The 18,465-nt window shown below is 45.7% G+C and overlaps 1 pseudogene; it reads right to left on the bottom strand.

The window, feature by feature from the left end:
- Positions 1–881: 881 nt before the first annotated feature.
- On the bottom strand, positions 882–7,341 carry LOC135571377 (high choriolytic enzyme 1-like; annotated as a pseudogene).
- Between the last annotated feature and the right edge of the window lie 11,124 nt (positions 7,342–18,465).

Here is an 18,465-nt window from a genome sequence, read left to right as displayed (position 1 = left end):
AATGACCATCATGTTAGGAGGAGAAAGGGGGAGGTTTCACGCCAAAGAACACCATCCCAACCGTGAAGCACGGGGGTTACAGTATCATGTGGGGGTGCTTTGCTGCAGGAGGGACTGGTGAACTTCACAAACTAGATTGAATCATGTTTAAGGAGAATCATGTGGATATAGTGAAGCAACATCAAGACAGTCAGGAAGTTAAAGATTGTCTATTTGGAAGACCCATTTACGACCAATGACCCCAAACATACTTGTGGCAAAATGGCTGAAGGACAACAAAGTCAAGGTATTAGAGTGGCCATCACAAAGCCCCAACTTCAATCCTATAGAACATTTGTGGGCAGAATTGAGAAAGCGTGTGCCAGCAAGTAGGCCTACCAACAGTTCTGTCAGGAGGAATGGGCCAAAATTCACCCAATTTATTGTGGGAAGCTTATGGAAGGCTAAGTTGATATTTTAATGGACGAAAGGCTTTCAAAGACAAGGACATTTCTAAGTGACCCCAAACTTTTGAACAGTAGTGTGTATATACATCTATATGTATATTTGTTTAGTATTTCTTGCTAAAAGGTGGGCCACTTTCATGGTACCGGTTATCCTGAGTTGGGCTCAAGAGTGTACCAAACTTACCTCGCCAACTCAAACCTATTTCGTAGTACACCCTTCTAGAGGGTGAAATTCTGAATTTGTTGAGTCTGTTCCCTGCTGTCTAAGTCCTGTTGCCTAGGTAGTCGGCCAAGTTTAAGGTATGAATCACAATTAATTTAAGTCGTCTCTCCTGCTATGCTAGATCTTCTTAATCTCTGATCCCACCTTGGGATGCATGATGAGCATAGCTGAGAAGGTCCGTTATAGAATGAAATAGAACACTGCAAGAAACATCACACTGACTGGATTATTTTCAGTCTAGATCATTTTATTTATTTCCAAGACAAGTGCAGTGGAATAGGCCTAATTCAAGGCAGCAAGAGCACACAGGACAAATTAAACTACCTGCTGCTGAACACACGTACAATACATCAGAAAGCTTTAAGGGACTTGTTCAACTTATTCATTGTTGAGAAGTTAAAATGTCAGTGCCATTTGTCTTGGAATCTTCAGTCGACAGCAGCGGTGTTGAAATCTTCTTCGATGGTGTAATAAGTGATAAACTGTGCATTGTTATTCTGTAACAGGACATGAACATGGTTAGAATACAGTGCGATAATGACTGCATTTACAAAGGCAGCCCAATTCTGATATTTTTCCTGTCTGTCTGTGTGCATGCCTTTACCACATTGATAGAGTTTGTTAAGGCGTGTTATGTCCAGGGGGCTCAGGTGATTTCTTTGTCCAATCTGAACTCCCCTCTTCTTGGAGCCAATAGTGGGGTTCCGGTTTGATGAGAAGTAGTTTCTGCCAGGAGAAACCCAACAATGGGGGATTAGAGGACTTGCTACTTTAACACAAGGACTGCGCCACAATGCCACCCTATTCCCAATATAGTGCACATAGTTTGACCAGAGCCCAGGTTAAAAAAAAGTGACCTAAAGAGGGAACCATTTGGTACGCACAGGGAAATGTTACTGGAGCTGGATACCGTACACAGTCACAGTAAAACTCATATTTACATACTTCTAGCAGTTTAAAAACAAGGTGAGTAAAATTAGGACTTTAGTGGGAATAAGGAGGAGAGTAGTGTGACTGACGTTCCGTAGTGCATTATGGAGTCGTAGTCATAGGGCAGGTCCTGAGTATCTCCTTTCTTCACCTTAAAGTTCTCTTGTTTTCCTGGAAGTTAAAAGAGTTACAAGAGGCAGATGTGACTGGTGGACACTGCTGGGTGTGAATGTGATATAGGGGAATGAAAATGGAAATGTATACAAGTTGAGATGGAAACCATTAAGTTGAACCTCTAGCAGGAGGAAACTCTACATGATTCAAGGCATGAATATTTCATCTTACCTAATGAAACCCATTGCGGGTGGTAATGTAACAAAACTGCCCTCAAAACGAGCTTACATGTTATCCCAGGATACCCATTACGGGTGGCAACTGTAAAGGTATATTTTACACCAGGATAGGTGGTAACTGTAGATGACAATGTAGAGTTATTCGCGTCAGGCAAATTTAGCGAACAAGGTTGCTGCAATCATGCCAGAAGAAATTCGCATTTTAAACTAATGTTGTTCTGTCCTTGTGGTGCACTGTCTATTCATGTTATGTAGTGTTTCATGTTGTGTGGAGCCCAGGAAGAGTAGCTGCTGGTTATGTAACAGTATAACTTTAGACCGTCCCCTCGCCCATACCCGGCGCGAACCAGGGACCCTCTGCACACATCAACAACTGACACCCACGAAGCATCGTTACCCATCGCTCCACAAAAGCCACGGCCCTTGCAGAGCAAGGGGAACCACTACTTAAAGGTCTCAGAGCAAGTGGCGTCACCGATTGAAACGCTATTTAGCGCGCACCACCGCTAACTAAGCCAGCCGTTTCACATCCGTTACACTTAGGCAGTACCTAATCAAATATTAAATGTCAATAGTTAGTTATTCTGTACAGTCTTCACTCCAGACCACAAAAAGCTGAATCAGGTATGTTAGTGTTGGGCTAGTACTAAAGCCTACACACTGCAGCTCTTCAGGGGACAAATTGACCAGCCCTTCCCCTGATCCACATGTAATGCCCGTGAGGTGGTTTAGTATGTTGTGTTGGTGTGAGTAACCTGGGACCACGTTGTTCCACTGTATGGTGACGTATTGGTCACGGTCTGGTCGTGTGTGCTCGTGGTGCAGGCCCAGGGCATGCATCAGCTCATGGCACAGGTTCCCACGTTACAGCCTCTACCGAAGTACAGAGACTGGGCCCCGCCCTGAAAACCTACATACGACGCACAGCTAGAGTTAAGTGAAGAAAGAGAAAGGTGAGAGAAGGAGGAGGAGAGAAATGGAGGAGAAAGAGGGGATATGACAGGAAGAGAGAAAAATAAAGGATTGAACACAGGAAAAAGGAAGGAGAGGTTGTGAGTTAACTGTAAACTGCTGGGAAGGAGAGAATGTGTTAATGTGTCCACTTTGGACTCACCCTGTCCCAGAGATGATGTCTATGTAGTTAATCTCATTGGTGTATTCGTGGAAGAGGATACACGTCTGGTCTGAAATCATCTTGAACGCTGCTAGTATAGTTACCTTTCTGTCCACTGTGTGGATCAGAGACAATCTACCATTAGACGGTGCATATCATTCTCACTGTATTAGAAAACATCTAGTGTTAATCTCTCCTACTGTATTCGACACTCACCCAGATAATCGTTGATCTTGTAGGGGATAGAAGTGACGCCTTCATTCTCAGGCCAAAGTGACTTCACAGCTAATCGGTCTTCCTGTAGGACAAAACACCTAGTCTTAAATCCAGCTGTCGCGAGACAGCATAGGCCTCCGATTAATTCAATTGTTATTTCTCGTTTCCCCTATGAATGTTTTTAAATTCTAAAATGGTACAACTATTTCAGTATTAACTTAAATGACTAAAACCAGACTAAGTATGTAGAAAAAGAATGGAGCAATATACAGTGTACTTTCCATGACAGACTGACCAGGTGAATGCTATGATCCTTATTGAGGTCACCTGTTCAATCAGTGTATATGAAGAGACCGGTTAAAGGAGGATTGTTAAGCCTTGCGACATGGATCATGTATATATGCCATTCAGAGGGTGAATAGGCAGGACAAAATATTGAAGTACCTTTGATCAGGGTATGGTAGGTACCAGGCTCACCAGTTTGAGTGTGTCAAGAACTGCAACGTTGCTGGGTATTTCACATTCGGTTTCCGTGTGTGTGAAGAATGGTCCACCACCCAAAGGACATCCAGCCAATGGCAGTCCAGTGGGTGACACGAATTGTGCAGAGCAACAGACGGGCTACAGTTATATTCAATTGACCGTCCAGTAAAACATTTGTGCCCAAAGAATGCTCAACTCGTAGAATCTTGACACAAATGGGGTATGGCAGCCGACAACCTTACAGAGTACCACTTCTTTCAGCAAAAACATGTTGCAGTGGACTAAGGAAACACTGCACACAGGAGATTTGGAAAAACGTCTGGTCTGATGACTCCCGTTTTCTTGCAATTTCACGCTGATTGGAGGACTAGGGTATGAAGAAGACAAACATCATGATGGATGCATGTGGTTAACATTGCAGGCTGGTGAGTGGCAGTGGTGGTGTGATGCTGTGGGGTGCCTTTTCATGGCACACGTTGGATAAAAGTTGAGCAACGTTTGAATGTCTGAACATAATTGAAAATCAGGTGCATCCATGGCAGCAGTGTATCCATTTGTGAATTGATTTTTTAGCAGGAGAATGCCCCAAGACACAAGGCTAGGATTCTCCAGGAATGGTTCCACGAAAATTACAGTGAATTCAGCTTAGTGCAGTGGCCTGCCCAGTCACCAGATCTCAATCCAATTAAGCATCTGTGGGATGAGATGGAACGAGCTATTTCGGATTAGAGATCCACTACCAGTCAACTGGGCACAATGGTGGGAAGCATTGAGGACATCATGGGGCCAGCATTCCTGTGGAATGCGTGACACCTTGTAGAGTCCATGCCCTGACGAATTTAGGCTTTTCTGAGGGCAAAGGGGGGTGCAACTCAATATTAGGTGTTCCTAATGTTTTATAAACTATATACATTTTAACATCTTTAAGAAAAATTAAATCAACTGAAACCGTGCCACTACGATTTAAATTGTCGTCACTGGCCGACACACAAATCTATTATTTGCATGATTCACTGTGCAATTGTGTTTAACGTGAATTTCGAATGACTACCTCATCTCTGTAACCCACACATACAGATAATTGTAAGGTCTCAAACAAGCAGTGCATTTCAAACAGATTTAACTACAACGTCCTGTTGGTTTCAAAAACTTGCATAAGGCACCTATTGGTAGATGGGTCAAAAGCAGACATTGAAGATCCCTTCGAGCGTGGTGAAGTTAATTACACTTTGGATGGTGTTTCAATACACCCAGTCCATACAAAAGATACAGGTGTCTTTCCTAAGTCAGTTGCCAGAGAAGAAGGAAACCGCTCAGGGATTTCACCATGAGCCCAATAGTGACTATAAAACAGTTAGACTTTAATGGCTGTGATAAGAGACCGCAACAACATTTTAGTTACTCTACAATACTAACCTGATTGATAGTGAAAATGAAGCCTGTACAAAATAAAATTCCAAAACATGCATCCTGTTTGCATCAAGGCACTAAAGTAATACTGCAGAAAATGTGGCAAAGCAATTATCTTTTTGTCCTGAATACAAAGTGTAATGACAGGCAAATCCAAAAGATTACTGAGTACCACTTTATATTTTCAAGCATTGTGATGGACGCATCATGTTATGGGTATGCTTGTAATCATAGCAGACTGGGGAGTTTCAGGATCAAAAAGAAACGTTATGAGCTAAGCACAAGCAAGATCCTAGAGGAAATCCTGGTTTAGTCTGCTTTCTACCAGACACTGGGAGCATAATTCACTTTTCTGCAGGACAATAACCTAAAACAAGGGCAAATCTGCACTGGAGTTTCTTACCAAGACAGAATGTTCCCGAGTGGCCAAGTTTAAAGTTTTAACAAATCTACTGCAGGACCTGAACATGGTTGTTTAGTAGTGATCAACAACCAATTTGACAGCTTGAATCATTTTGATTAGATTGAGAAGTTACACAATCCAGATGTGGAAAGCTCTTAGACTTACCCAGAGAGACTCACAGGTGTAATCGCTGCCAAAGGTGCTTCTACAAAGTATCGACTCTGGGATGCGACTAGTTGAGATATTTCTGCATTTCATTTTCAATAAACTAGCAAACATTTCTAAAACATTTTCACTGTCATTATGGGGTATTTTGTGTAGATGGGTTAGAATTTGTATTTAATCCATTTTGAATTCAGGCTGTAACAACAAAATGTGAAATAAGTCAAGGTACTGTACCAGCTTCTGGTATACACAGACTGAAATTAATGACTGCAAAATCACTAAAGGTTTCTTTACAAGACAGAATGTTAAATACAATAACATTGAAACTTACTCTACTGGTGGTCTGAAGGATCAACACCACGGATGGTTAAAAATATCCACAGGAAAGTACTGTTAACACAACTTTTAGAGTGACGGTACTGAAGTTGAAATTTCTATCACTTAGGTTATTATGCATGCATTGTATATTTTCCTGTGGATATATTGGCTCAAATTGTGACCATCTGAAGGACCAACACCATGGACAACCGGTAGAGCACGTTCAAATGTAATTCTGTTCAACAATCTGGCTTGAATGATTTTGGAGTCATTAGCTTCAGGCTGTGTATATCAGAAGGTGGAATCAATTAGATTCATCAGTCTAAAAGATGCAGTAACAGGACAGAAAGCAGGGATAACAGACTCACCGAAACCAGAATGTCTCCCTCCATGATAGCAAGGTCGAACTGTAAGTCCTCTGTAACAGAGAGAGATGGTCTGAAACAACACTGACATGTACTAGTTACAAGTCACTACCTCCAGTGCCATTAAAGTCCAGACCTCATGGTAGAGGTCCAGGATTGTGCGCTTCATCTAATGAATGCGTTACCTTCTCTGGTTTCAGGCGTTTTAAGCCAATCATTTCGTCTGTGGCGTGTCCCCATTGAGGCAGTAGAACCTAAAAGAAATTGTGAACAAACTTATTTTGTAATATCATTATGTTTATTGATAGACAAGCCATAAACTTGAAGACAGATTTAGTCGTTTCTTTATGCCCCATCAGCCCAAGAGATTGACTTTAGAATCACAGTAGAGGCCTACTTGTGGCAGTGAAAGTCCCATTTGTAGAATTGTTGATGGGGTTTGTAGAATTGTCCACTGAAATTCAGAAAGAAAATATTATAAAGTGGAACAGAACAGTTTTGCAGTGAGGCTGGCCTACATTAAATATACATGGAAAACAGGCCTAGCTTTCAGCCTGTCATCTAACAAAATGACTGGTCCCAAATGCAGGCCTGCCTACCTGTGGCAGGGAAAGTAGCATTTGAAGTAGTAGCATTTGTGAAATTGGTGATGGGAACACTGCCCACTGAAATACACAAGGGGAACATAATACATGTTAGATAATAACATGGTGAACCAATTGTCGTCCGCAGTGGGGCCGGCCTGGCCTACCTCAAATGGAAAACACTCAAGCGCAGGATGTCACATAACCAAAATGACTGGTCCTACCTTGGACAAACCGGATGAGAATCAGAAACCAAACCATGTTGCATCAACAATTGTCCCCCAAGACTTGGGAAAAAAAAAACAACCAGAGAAAAAGCATAAACAATTGTGTGGAATAGCTCTCCTTCCAGTTAAATAGTGGGCAGGGCAGCAATCACAAAAGAACAGGTGTATTCTTCTTCTTCTGCTTCTGTGAGGTTTAAAGACGGTTGGTATCCAATATGTTGCATTATCGCCCTCTACTGAACTATAGTATGAATCCATTACCTTTGTGAAAAAATTGGAAAGGGGAAATGTGAAAAAATAAATATATATATATATTTAATGACCCTTCTAACTAACCCTACACTCATTAAAACCCATCACCTTATTCCACTACTTTAACCCTGTCTTATCCTACCCCAGGCCAACGACCCGAGAGGACGGGACACTACAACTCAACACACCCTGTAACTCTTCTGAAATCTAATCTCATACCCCCAAGTACTTCTCTGCAGCTGCCACCACAACATCTATTTTCTATGACTTACGTGTCATCTCTGCAGTACAGCAGATAACAATGGCTATGAATGCTAAGCCAACCTCATTGAAACATATATCACTCATTGGCCTATCCCTCTGTTCTGGCAAATATCTACTATTCACAGGGATACTCTCAGAATCCCTCACCCTTGATCCACCTCCACTACCTTCTTCACTTCCTCTGCATACAACATATTTTTCACTACAATGACCCTGGCCACCTCAACCTGCCTGAAAGATTAGTGGAATCTGTGTGGGTAGCTGGACAGGTAGGATGACTGACAGTGAAGGTGAACAGGTGTGTCAGGTGACCGAGGAATGGATGAGACTGAGGCAGGAATTCCTTTAACCATAAAGTGGTATATTTACTGAGTAGTGTGGATTCATGGACGCACAGAACTTCTGGATGAGATGGAGTTAAGGAAGAGAAAGCAGCGAGATCAGACGATGGCAATTTCCTCCTTTTATGGAGTTGAGATCTGTCGGACATTTCCACCTGACCTAATTAAAGCGCCCTGGCCCAGCTGAGTAAATGGCAATGAATTAAAGGATTATTCCACCAACTCCATGGGCCTTTTCTACAGCCACCCCGGAAATTTGTTAAATTCCACACTCCTCAAAAAGGCTCATTGCTCCCCGTCCTCTGTCATCTCAGGGAGAGGAATCAGTCGGGCAACTGGCCGGATATATGTCCGGTTCTTCACCTGGATCTCCACTGATCTAACACAACCATCGATCCCAGGCATGGTCTTAGTTATACGGCCCACCGGCCAGGAGGCTCGAGGCAGCTGAGGGTCCACCATCATTACTACTTGGCCAGTTTCCAGGCTGGCCATTTCTCTCCGCCATTTCCCTCTGTGCTGTAGACTTGGTAGGTAATCCCGAATGAATCGGGCCCAAAAATGGTCAGCTAAGATTTGGCTGTGTCGCCACCGGCGTCTGCCTACGAGGTTGGTATCAGCATACATGGCTTGAGGAAGTGACGCATCTCGGCGTCCCATCAAGAGCATATTCGGTGTAACCGGATCGGGGTCAGCGATGTCTGCAGAGAGATATCCCAAGGGTTTGGAGTTCAGCATCCCTTCCACCTCTATCAGGACGGTCCTCAAGACAGTTTCAGTGACAGTTTGGTCCCCCAGGACGACTCGTAAGGCCGTTTTTACAGATTTGATCTCTCGCTCCCATGTTCCTCCAAAATGAGGAGCGCCTGGAGGGTTAAATTTAAATGAGATTTGTTGGTCCATCAGCTGATCCTGGAGGCTGGGTTCCATGGCTTGGAAGGCTTCCTCCAACCTGGCTTCTCCTGCCTTGAAGTTCGTACCTCTGTCAGCCAGGATCTCGTAGGGTTTCCCCCGTCGGGAGATAAACCGCCGTAGGGCCATGAGGAAGGCTTCAGTATCCAAACTCTCCAGTAGGTCCAGGTGGACACATCTGGTTGTCAAACACTTGAATAGAATGCCCCAGCGCTTTTCCACACGACGACCTAACTTGATCATCAAGGGGCCAAAGCAATCTACTCCTGTTGACCAGAAGGGTGGTTTAAGGAAGCGCAAGCGAAGGGGGTAAATCTGCCATTTTGGGCACCGTAGCTCCGGCCCGCCATCTCTGACATTCTACGCAGGCATATTGGTGCTTACGAATGACTCCTCGTCCTCCAATTATCCAGTACTTCCGCCTCATCTCCCCATAGACCCTCTCTGGACCTGGGTGGAGAAGCCGCTCATCATAACTCTTGATGAGGAGCCTGGTATAAGAGGGTGTCTGGAGTCAAGGATAATTGGGTGGATAGCATCTGGGTCCAAAACCTCTGCTTGGCGCAGCCTCCCTCCGACTCTGATCACTCCAAGGATTGGATCATATTCTGGGGCAAGAGAGAGAAGACTGCTGTCCTTAGCCACTTCCCTACCGGCTTTCAGAGCTTTTAACTCCTCAGGGAAGCTAACTGCTTGTGCTTGCTGGAGGAGTAGTGTCTCTGCCGCGAGGGAGGTAGGTATAGAAGCCACCCCATCTGAGGTCTGGTTTGTGGCGGTGATCAGATCCGGCAGTGTTTGGGATTGTGTTAGGTCAGGGAGAGCCGTTGTTGGTTCCGTAGAAATGCTGTAGCATTGGGCGGACTTTCTTAACTCATGAGCTTCAGTTGGTTGCGGAGGGGGCGCACGCCTGGGGGCTGTCGGCCACTCTTTCTCTGGTTGGGACAAGAATGGTGTTCCCAAGCTCCAGCGATGGGGTTTAGCCAATTCCTTAAGGGTTTTACCTCTAGTAACGTCATCAGCAGGATTGTTTATGCTATCAACATACCTCCAGTCCTGGACTTCTGTTAGGTCTTGGATTTCCGCAATGCGAGTTCCGACGAACACCTTATACCTGCAGGACTCCGACTTGAGCCAGGTCAATACAGTGGTCGAATCACTCCAGTAGATGACCCTTTGGATTGGCAAGGTGAGCTCGGCTCGCAAGGTAGAGGCCAACTGGGCTCCGGAAAGGGCAGCACTGAGTTCCAGCCTAGGCATTGACAACTGCTTCTTGGGTGCGACCCTGGACCTGGCCATGACAAAGGAGACATGGGTGTGGCCTGCCTTATCCTCCACTCTAAGATAGGAAACAGCCCCATAAGCTCGCTCCGAAGCGTCACAGAACACATGCAGTTCCAGGCATGATCCCAGTTGGTCAGCACAGGATGGTACATAACATCTTGGCATTTGGACATCAGAGAGCTCCGTTAACTCAGTTTCCCAACAGATCCATCGTTCCACTAGGTCAGCCGGGTGGATTGGTTCATCCCAGTCCCTCTTGGTCTGCCACAGGTCCTGGACTAAGACTTTGGCCCGTGTTGTGTATGGCAGGATATACCCAAGGGGATCGTATTGACTGGCCAGGGTCCGATAGATGGTGCGCAGAGTGGGGGTTTCTTTACTCGGGATGAGCGGTGCTTATACCCCAGGGTATCCGGTATGCAGCTCCACCTCAGTCCTAGAGTGGGCTCTTCTGGGTTAGCACCAGACTGCGTTAGCCATAGTTCACTGCTACTGGACCTAGCTTGTGGCGGGAGGTGCTGGATAACCTCCGCTCTGTTACTAGCCCACTGTCGGACCTCAAATCCCCCTTTGGACAGGAGATTCCGTACTTTATCAAGGAGTGATTTCGCTTCAGCCGTGGATGGGATGCTCTGTAAGCAGTTATCCACATAGAAGGCATTTTCCACTGAATCCAATACTTCTGGGTCACAGTCTGGATGCTCCCGTGCGTGTCTCTGCAGAGCGTATATGGCACAGCAAGGACTGCAGGTGGTGCCAAATGGGAGTACCTGCCATTCATAGATTGTGGGCTCTGCATCTCGTTCCATATCTCGCCATATGAACCGGAGCAGTGTGGTGTCGGAAGGCAGTAAACGAATCTGATGAAACATGGCTTTGATGTCTCCACCGGTGGCTGTAGAGTGCTGCCGGAACCGGAGAAGGACACCGAGCAAGGAAGGACCTAAGGTTGGTCCGGGAGTAGACAGTCATTCAGGCTTTGACCAGCTGCTTGGAATGAACAGTTGAAGACAAGTCTATACTTCCCACCATGTTGCTGGATAACATGGTGAGGGAGATACCAGGATTCACGGAGTGCGTTTCCCTCTTCATGAGCTGTCACTTCAGTGACGTAGCCTGCCTTCACAAGGTTATGAATCTCTCGGTTATGAACTTCTGCAAGCTCAGGATTCTTCACCAGGCGTCGCTCCGTTCCACGCAGTAGTGGGAGTACAGCCCGTGTCGTGGTTGCCAGAGGAGGATGGTTGGGCACCCGTAGCAGTGGGGTTGCATACCTGCGAACGCCATCCATTTCAGTGGTGGTGGTGCTCTTCTCCAGGAGGTCTAATGCATAGGAGTCATGTTTCGAGCGAGTGACCTCCTGTATCTTCTGGTTGGAGAAGGTGTCCATCTTCCAGAGCATCTCAACATTCCGAAGGAGGTCAGTGGCTGCTTCTGGATTGCTTCTGGTGAAGAGGACTTGCTGTGACTGTACAGCTTGGGTGGAGAGAAGTAGATGGGATGGACCTTGCACAGCCCAACCCAAGGATGTATGGACCTCCTTCTGGTCCAGCTCGTATGGGCTCAGTCGGGGTGACGAGATGTGGGTGGTCTGACCCAATCAGGATAAGTGGCGCTACTCTGGCCAGGTTAGGAAGAGGCAATCCTCGTAGATGAGGATATTGTTTCTGTAGAACACTTACCGTGGCAGGAGTGCTCTGCGAGATTCAAGCCATCTGCCGTGAAGGCATTGGTGATGTTATAGGCCACGTCCCTGTTTCCTGAAGGTGAAATGCTAAAGGTTACAGCAGAGCCTTTCATTTGGATAACATCATGTTGCACCGTTCTGAGATTAAGGGTCTCGGGGGTCCCTTCCAGGTTAAGCTGACGGGTGGCCGCTGTGAGAATGATTGTTCTTTCTGACCCATCATCTAGAACGGCGAATGTATCTATGCTTCTCCTTCACTTTGCAGAGTGACCTTGACCACCTTCAACATGACCCTTGGAGACCGGTTCTGCTGGTCGAGATACAGCTCCTTTGCAGCTCCTACCATGAGCATACTCTGCTCCTTCTTTGCTTGGGGAATTAGATCATGCAACACGGTGAGATGGATTTCTTTACAGCGGTTGCAGGGTTTCCTCAATGTGCAGGTCTCCACCTTATGGCTACGGGCACACTTGTAGCATCGTTCGCCTGAAGTGATCCAGGCCTTCAATTGAGTTTGAGTGAGCTTTTTACTCTGGGGCATGAGCCAAGGAAGTGCCCCTTACTATTGCAATATGGGCAGTAAGGCTGGAATTTGATGTTCTTGAGAGGGGTCTTCTTCCCAGGTTCCTCCCGGCCTCACTATTTAAGTACATGGTAGTGGGATTTGGCCTTTTCTGTCCCTCCTGGCGTTCAAACTCCTTCCTTCCCCGGCGGCTATGGCTGAGATTGTGGCCTGGTGAGCGATGCTCTTCGCCTTTGCCTTCACCTCCAACCATGCGGCCAGGTCTCTGAGAGCATAGGTGCTTCTCGAGCCCTCTTTCAGGATGCCCTTATTCAAACAATGTTCAATGAAACTGTCTCTGAGGTACACTGGAAGTTTGCTAAGAAGCCTGTCCACGTGGGAGCCACATTTAAGCTCATTCCCGTCTTCTCCTTCAACGGATTGGAGCATCGAGGTCAGGGATTGGACAGCCAGGGAGAATTCTTGGAAGGCAGCATGGTCTCCCATTTTAATTGGAGACGTGTTCAGGATGTTGTTTAGTTCATTCTGGACCAGCTGACGTGGCTCACCATATCTCGCCTTCAGGGCCTGGAGAGCTGCAGTGTATGGTGTTGCGGAGTGCATAAAGGATTGGGCCAGCCTGTATGCACTGGGAAACCGCAAATGATCCATTAGTACTTGGTATTTGTAGCGTTCTGACAGATGACTGTGAATACCCAGTAGGCTCTCCAATGCCATTTCCAAAAGGACAAATTCACTCTCCTTTCCATTTTCAAAGTATGGCAGTTTGGGTCTGGGAATTCCATAGGCTGAGGCTACTAGAAGTTTCATAATGTTGGCTCCCTCTTCTGATTGCGTGAAGGATAAACCCGGGACTTCTGATGAGCCCACTGTGGCCTCATTGGGCCTGTCCCCTACTGTCCCAGACCCTCCATTTGTGGCAGCCGGAATTGGGCGAGAGCCCTCCGACCTGTTGTTTGAGGACTGGCCTGGCCCTGGACGAAAGGAACGATTTACCTTGGTTGGTAATTGGCGGAAAGGTCGAAGGAGTGATGCTTTGTCCAGATGGAGGAATGCTAACTTGTGTTACTGGCATAGAGGGCGTTGGCGGAGCGACCTGTCTCCCGTGTTCCGTGTTGGCTGTTGACCCCGGAGCGTCCGGGGACTGTGTGCCATGCTGTACCAGAGGGTCAGATTGGGAAAGAAAGGCAGACAGTTCAGGTCCATGTGGAGGGGTGGTCAGGTCAACTCCCTGTTCGTTCCTCTCCAGGAAGGATGAGACCATCCGTGCCTCCTCTAATTCCCTTCTGGCTTGACGGTGCCGTCGCTGCTGTGCCAGGTCCTTGGCAATGAATTCCCTTTCCTGTAGAGCTCTACGGGCCTGCACATCCAATTGGTGACATCGTTCGTCAGCCTGTCGTTCCTCCTCAATCTGACGCTCAATTTCCTCCAAAGCTAATAGTTTCATCCTCTCTTGTAGGACAGCGGTCTGTGAATCGCTGAGGGCTAGTGAATGGCTGCTGCCATTGTCATGTATTGTCATGTTATGTCTTGTTCCTGTTCTTTCTCTTCACTCCGTTTCCCCCTGCTGGTCGTATTAGGTTACCTTCTCTTCCTTTCCTTCCCCCAGCTGTTCCTCATCTTCTCTAACTACCTCGTTCACCCTTTTCCCACCTGTTCCCTTTTTTCCCTCTGATTAGTTCTCTATTTCTCTCTCTGTTCCTGCTTCTGTCTTTGTCAGATTCTCGTTTGAGTTTCTCATGCCAGAACCAAACTATCGTCTCGTTTGCTTCACCCTTGTCTCGTCCTGTCGGAATCTGCCTGTTCTTCTGATGCTACGTGTGATCAGGTACCTCTGTCCTCTACAACCCGCGCCTACCCAGAGAGACCAGCAGTCTGTCGCCGCTAACCCTGCTATTCTCCTCTGCTGCTAAGAAGGGGACTCTTCTGTAATATCAGAAGGACTTTATGATTTATTTGTCGCCCTCTCTGCGGGTTGTCTATTTTGCCATTCAATACATCTGAAGAGGATCTATGTCTTCCTGTGTTTTGACATTAAAGGACTCTGTTTCTGTTAAACCGCTTTTGGGTCCTCACTCACCTGCATAACAGCCATGGCCACTTCCAAAGGGGTATCCACTGGTCGAACTCCCACTCCGTCTAGAGTGCTTCGACGATTTCCCATTAGTTAAGGGGTGAGCGGAGCCTGCCTCTGGAAGCTGGTCGACCTGTGCAGTGGGAGTTACCTCCTCCATAGGTTCTTCACGTAGACCACTTTCCTGCTCCAAAGCAGTTTCCGGTCCTTGGCTCAGAGGGGATGGTTGATGGCTGAAACGTATAGTTGATCCATCAACTCTTTGAGCTCTGGTGGGCTTGCCCTTTGATGTCGGAACCTCGACCACATAATCCTTAAGATAACCAGGTGCTTGCCTGGTTCTTCTGGTGCTGCTGGTAGTTGAGGATGAAGCATTTGTTGCTTTAGGCTTAGCTCCTGGATATTTCCTTTGTTCCAAGACCTTTCCCTCAGCTGCTCTCTCCTCCTCTCTTCTTCCTTCCAGTGGAGACAATTCTTCCCTCTCCGCCTTCATTTCCTTTTCACCTGTCTTTGGTTCAGTCATCATCCGGCTCGAAGGACCATTGAAAGATTAGTGGAATCTGTGTGGGTAGCTGGACAGGTAGGATGACTGACAGTGAAGGTGAACAGGTGGTCACGTGTCAGGTGACAGAGGAATGGATGAGACTGAGGCAGGAATTCCTTTAACCATAAAGTGGTATATTTACTGAGTAGTGTGGATTCATGGACGCACAGAACTTCTGGATGAGATGGAGTTAAGGAAGAGAAAGCAGCGAGATCAGGCGATGGCAATTTCCTCCTTTTATGGAGTTGAGATCTGTCGGACATTTCCACCTGACCTAATTAAAGCGCCCCTGGCCCAGCTGAGTAAATGGCAATGAATTAAAGGATTATTCCACCAACTCCATGGGCCTTTTCTACACTGCCTCTCACCAGACACCTCCACTCAGGGTTACCTTCACCGACTCAATGGCACCCACCATCTTTTCCAACCAACTTGAAACCGACCATGGATCAGACAAAAGGCCTGGTTCCACCTTCTTCAAAAAGCTTACTCCCACTGAACCAATCATATCTTTATCATAGCCATGCCCATCAATGGAAGGCTTGGGCTCCAAGCTCCTCACAATACCTTCTGCCCCTTCCATTTCACCTCCAGAACTCAAACTGGTGTCTGGCCCACTTTGTTTCAACTTGATACCAATCTTCCTCGACATTCCCTCTCCCTTGTCATTACTATCTTCAACAGATACAAACCCATCCTCTGCCTCCCTCAGTCTTTTCAACCTCATCTTTCTTTCCTCCAATCCTCCTCCCTTAAACAATTATCTGACTCCTGAAAATATTCAACTTTTCCAAGTCAAAAATTTTTTTAGCCGCCTTGCGGGACATGCTAAGCCCTGTACTCCCTCCACTTCAAACTCCTGTGTCACCAGAACAGATGCAGTTGGGAGCACTTGTTTTTAAGTCATCAACCTCAACAACAGATTGTGCATTATAGACAGTGTTAATGTGCATCCATAGTATATAGTGAACAGTACTGTGCATAATGTAGCAGATGCAGGAATGCCCTCATGCAGAGACACCCCGAAATGTGGGCTGCAGTTGCACACTATTGACATAAAGACACATCAACCTCAGATAAAGCATCTGAGACAGCAGAACAGCGCTCCTCTGTCTTAGTATGTGTAGGCCATGTATCTGATGCCGTCTGTTCAAAAAGAGTACGGCATGTCATACAGCCACAGTTGTAGAGCGGTCAGACTTTCTGGATGTTTAGTTCAATCCTGTGTGTTCTCTGGCCCATCTCTGATATCTTATTGTGGATCTTGGCTATGATGGTGGGCTCCCCATTGACAGAAAATAAATATCTGCTGTGGGAAACCGTGTAGACAGTGTTAGTGTTCATGTATAGTGCATTATTGACAGTGGTAATGTGCATCCATAGTATAGAGTAGTGAACAGTACTGTCCATAATGTAGCATAGAGCCCATGTCGTAAGTCCAAGTTTTTCCCAGAGTGGTATACCAAGAAGCAAGCTAGATCTACCCAGGTTTTTTTTTAAATCTAGCCAGCTTCACATTCCAGCTCAGGCTTCATCCGTACTACGATGGTGGATTTTGCTCGTCCACCTTCCGTAAAAGGCTGTCACATGCTTCCCAGTCAAAACACTTTAAGCTTATACATTTTGTGAAGTTTTTGTTCATTTTGGTGTTCGGTAGGTTATTTTCAACTGTTCCCGTGCACCAGTTTTTTTGTTGAGGCAAGTGGAAGTTTAGTAGTCAAAGTCTACACCCCTTCATCAGTGATTGGTTTACAGTAGGGGTGGGAACAATGGACGGGATTCTTCAATGAAGTGTTTGCTATCATCCACTTGAGAATTACTGCAAAAAAATGATGTTTAATTGCGCGACTAAGACCTCCTCTGCAAAAACGTAAAGAATTCAATATAGATTTCTTGATGTATCTATTTTGAGGAAGTGTTTCTGGCTATATTGTTACTACAGTGGCTCAAAATAGACAAACAGTAATATTGGCTCTTTCTTCTAGTTTTTCAAGCGAAGGTCTTTAGGGAGTGTGAGCACAGAAGTTTGCATCGCCTAGCCCAGTTCTGCTTGGAGCAAACTGAACCTATATATGGGGACGTCTTTACTCTAGAAAAGTTATTGTAAATTTCATCAGGCTATTTGAAAATAGTCAAAATTAGAGCCATCTTATGGGCAAAAGTGACATATTTTATTACCTATTGTTAACTTATTTTGAGGTGCTTATCAATACACAAGCCCCTTTTTCCCCCACTCCTATCAATCTGATTTCATTGGTCCTTAACTCGCAAATCAGACAATTCATTCAGGATATATGAGAAAGCTCAGAGTTAGCCTACCCCAGAGAAGGTTAGTTTTAGAGGATTTGTTGCCTTGGAAATGTACACTGAACAAAAATATACACACAACATGTAAAGTGTTGGTCCCATGTTTCATGAGATGAAATAAAAATATTTTAAAATTTTTTCTACCATAAGGTGCCTCGAACATCCTTTTAGAGAATTTGTAGCCACGCTGGGAGGGAGGCTGACAAGTATTTGCATATAATAATGCCTTTTGTGGGGACAAACTCATTCTGATTGGCTGGGCCTGGCTGCAAGTGGGTGAGCCCTCCAAGGCCCACCCAATGGATGCACCCCTGTACAGTCATGTGAAATCCATAGATTAGGGACTAATTAATTCATTTCAATTGGCCTATATATGGACTGTAACTCAGTAAATTCTTTGAAGATGCGTTTATATTGGCCTTCCGAGTGGTGCAGCCGTCTGAAGCACTGCATCTCCGTGCAAGAGGCGTCACTACAGTCCCTGGTTTGAATCCAGGCTGTGTCACATTCGGCGCGTGATTAGGAGTCCCATAGGAAGACACACAATTGTAAAAATGATGTAATGTTGCAATTATACATTCATGCAGGAGGAACTACAATGATTGCACTAGTGCATATGTGTGAAAGTGGTGTGCACACAGCATATTATCCCCGGAGATGCCAAACTCAGGGAAAATGTCCACCATATGATGTCACAGTGATGTCATAATGAGTGGGAGAAAAAAACACCTGCATCAGAGACAGTGCAAAGGTTTTCATACTCTGCCACATCCTGAAGAGTTACAATGTCTACCATTTGAAACTGGAATCTACATTGAATTTACAACACATACAGTTTTTCTTATGAATACATGTCTTTCTTGTTGTCCCATAATTTTCACTTTGTAAAAATCAGTTAATGTCAAAGCAAAATTGAATATGAGGACGAACAAAGGTACTTTTTACATAGTCCTATGTGCATCCCAAATCAACCCTATAAAGTACATTATCAGCCCTGGTCAAAAGTTGTACACTATGTAGGGAATAGGGTCCCATCAGAGGAC

The sequence above is a fragment of the Oncorhynchus nerka genome, linkage group LG4 (genome assembly GCF_034236695.1).
Source record: "Oncorhynchus nerka isolate Pitt River linkage group LG4, Oner_Uvic_2.0, whole genome shotgun sequence".
NCBI classification, from domain to species: Eukaryota; Metazoa; Chordata; class Actinopteri; order Salmoniformes; family Salmonidae; genus Oncorhynchus; species Oncorhynchus nerka.
This window is presented reverse-complemented; position numbering and strand designations above follow the sequence as displayed.